Here is a 3433-nt window from a genome sequence, read left to right as displayed (position 1 = left end):
CGTTCGAAACTCTTTTTCTTCTCATTCGAGAGATTATGTGAATGAACCTACTACTGAATCTAATGAGTTCAAATTAAAGTAAAAAAAAGGAAAGTAATAAAGTAAAGGGCATTATACTATAAGGTCATTCTTGGTTCGAAAATACACAATATATTCGATACAATAATAGAATGAAGTTGCCCAACACAGTTTATTATTATTTATAATTATAAATTATAAATAATAATATTAGTATAGTTAATATTAGTATAGTAATATTAGTTTTAAGAGTTGCACAATGAATCTAATCCGTTGATTTAGAATCACGGGATGGTTAGATATCACAGATGATGAGTTGATTTATTACCTATGTCACTCTATTTTTATTATTACTGTCTATAATCTATAATGATAATAATTGCTGAATCAAAAACTTTCAATTGAACTTATTCTTTCAATTGGTATTTTTGCTTATCCTTGTTTGTATCTTTCAAAACTAAAATTGAAATTTAGGGAAGTGCTTTATAAACATATGTATAAAAAAAGAACATATTTCATTTAGACTCTTTATGCCTACCATAACTAGTTATTTCGGTTTTCTACTAGCGGTTTTAACTATAACTTCAGTTCTATTTATCAGTTTAAACAAGATACGTCTTATTTGAAATTAATTGAATGAACAATTCATAAAAAAAAGAAATTTTTCTGTGGTATTTCATATATTCTATAGTTTCTTACCGTGTCAATTTCCAATTCTTGTTCATTGAGATTCATGTGCAATACGAATTAATATTTAAGAATAGATATTACCTCTCCCTTTCCCCTTTCAAACAAATGAAATGATTGAAGTTTTGCTATTTGGAATTGTCTTAGGTCTAATTCCTATTACTTTGGCTGGATTATTTGTAACTGCATATTTACAATACAGACGTGGCGATCAGTTGGACCTTTGATTAATTAATATCTCTTTTTTTGATTGACCTCCTATTTCATTGTAATTTTCGACCTAAGAATAACAAGAATGGAATCACGCTCTGTAGGATTTGAACCTACGACATCGGGTTTTGGAGACCCACGTTCTACCGAACTGAACTAAGAGCGCTTCATAAATATTTTGTAACCCTAATATATTTTTGCATGCATCTACTATTATATAGAATATCGTAAAATTAATATATAGAATATTGTAAAATGAAAGATTGATTATACCCAATTTTAATCGATTTCAATTAATCCCTCGTTACGGCTCATAAGATAAGTAATAGGTAGGGATGACAGGATTTGAACCCGTGACATTTTGTACCCAAAACAAACGCGCTACCAAGCTGCGCTACATCCCTTTCCATTGGTCGACAGTGTCATTGTAGAGAATACCTGTATTGTTTTCCACATCTTTATTTTCTCCATTCATATACAAAAATTATCTTGTCATTTCTTCTTTTTTATCTCATATCATAGAACATATATTTAATATTTCATTCTAATAAATAATTAATTATAATAAAAGGCTTATACACATACGTAACGTATAATTAAACCCGCTTAAAAAAATGAATAGAATATTTTTGGGGAATGCTGGGACAGAAAAAGGCGTATTTTTTTTTTAAGAAAAGGAATAGCTACTGAATCATTGTACATTTCAATTTGAATTAGGGATTCCGCATACAAATACAAGTGATCATTAACTACACCTACGTCTGATCATATATGTATTACAAATTACAATAAAGAAGGAGTATTTAAAATGCGAGATCTAAAAACATATCTCTCCGCGGCACCGGTAGTAAGTACTCTATGGTTCGGGTCTTTAGCGGGTCTATTGATAGAGATCAATCGTTTATTCCCGGATGCGTTGATATTTTCCCTTTTTTAATTCTAGTTCTAGTTATAGTTATTGATATGGGAAGGGGTGAAGAAAATTAGAGATATAATCAAATATCTGTGACTAATCCCTCCCCTTCCCTTCTTTTACTTTTCTAATTTTTAAAATTAGAATAAGTTCGAAAAGAGAAAGAATAAAAGTGGATTCAACTTCAGTAAAACTCGGAACTCGGGCCGGGACTCTAATTTAAATTTAATTAATAAGATAAGAGAATGAGAACGGAAATGGAAATTGATGGCCGGGTCAACAATATCATACAAAATACTTAAATGAAAAATGAAATACTATACTAGGATTATAAATCTAGTTAGAAATCATTGTATTACTTATTAATACTTTTTTATTACTATCTTGATTTCAACGAAATCTTTCAGAATTTGATTTCGAGTTAGCAACTTCTATTTTTTTTCGTTCCTTTCTTCTCTTTGGATCGGAAAATAGAATAGTTGGGTGAATCAAAAATCCAAAGGAGGTTCATGGCCAAGGGTAAAGATGTTCGAGTAACCGTTATTTTGGAATGTACCAATTGTACTCGAAATAGTGCTAATCGAAATGGTGCTAATAAGGAATCAATGAGTATTGGTATTTCCAGATATATTACTCAAAAGAATCGACATAATACGCCTAGTCGATTGGAATTGCTAAAATTCTGTCCCTTTTGTTACAAACATACAATTCATGGGGAGATAAAGAAATAAATCGAACCGATCCGATCGCTTGTATGTCACCCTTCCAAGGAAGATTAAAAATGACATATTATATATATATATATATATTTAAAGATAAACAAAACAAAATCCCCCATTGAAATAGGATTTTCGGGATAAGGAAGAAACAAATCATGGATAAATCCAAGCGACTCTATTTTAAATCCAAGCGATCTTTTCGTAGGCGTTTGCCCCCGATTGGCTCGGGGGATCGAATTGATTATAGAAACATGAGTTTAATTAGTCGATTTATTAGTGAACAAGGAAAGATATTATCTAGACGGGTGAATAGATTAAACTTAAAACAACAACGATTAATTACTATTGCTATAAAGCAAGCTCGTATTTTATCTTTGTTACCTTTTCTTAATAATGAGAAACAATTTGAAAGGGGTGAGTCGACCACCAGAACTACTGGTCTTAGAATCAAAAAGAAATAGGCTTACTCTTCACTTGAATCAAAATTCCAATACGAATTCAAAGGCGGATTGATATTTTGTTCGAAAAATTCGCGAATCCATATTTTATTGTCGTATTATCATAAGAAAAAAAGAATAAATCTTTTTTTATTAAACGTGTTGTTTGTTCATTTTGACGACTTTATTATTATATTTTATCATACTAATTTCTATTCTACCTTCCCGGAGTTAATTCTCCAGTGAACTCCATTTTAAATTTAAAACATTCCGATGAATTCCTTCCAAATATACTTATTTTAGAATCTCATTGGAAATCATATAAAGGCAATTTCTATTTAATATAGCTATTTGCGCAAGTATTTTACGATTAAGAAGCAACTGCCTCTTGTACAGATTGTGTATTAATCTATTATAATTATAGTATATGCCTTTACCGCGAATTACTG

General features: G+C 30.2%; 2 non-coding genes across 2 annotated transcripts; both read right to left on the bottom strand.

Annotated features, from left to right (window-relative positions):
• Positions 1–1007: 1007 nt before the first annotated feature.
• TRNAW-CCA (transfer RNA tryptophan (anticodon CCA)) lies at positions 1008–1081 on the bottom strand. Its single transcript has one exon. It is a non-coding gene; the product is annotated as a tRNA-Trp (tRNA).
• A 164-nt stretch (positions 1082–1245) lies between these two features.
• Positions 1246–1319, bottom strand: TRNAP-UGG (transfer RNA proline (anticodon UGG)). Its single transcript has one exon. It is a non-coding gene; the product is annotated as a tRNA-Pro (tRNA).
• Positions 1320–3433: the final 2114 nt, after the last annotated feature.

The sequence above is a fragment of the Corylus avellana genome, unplaced genomic scaffold (genome assembly GCF_965113065.1).
Source record: "Corylus avellana unplaced genomic scaffold, dhCorAvel1.hap1.2 HAP1_SCAFFOLD_67, whole genome shotgun sequence".
Lineage (NCBI taxonomy): Eukaryota > Viridiplantae > Streptophyta > Magnoliopsida > Fagales > Betulaceae > Corylus > Corylus avellana.
Note: the sequence above shows the minus strand (reverse complement) of the source record. Positions and strands in the feature narration are given on the sequence as shown.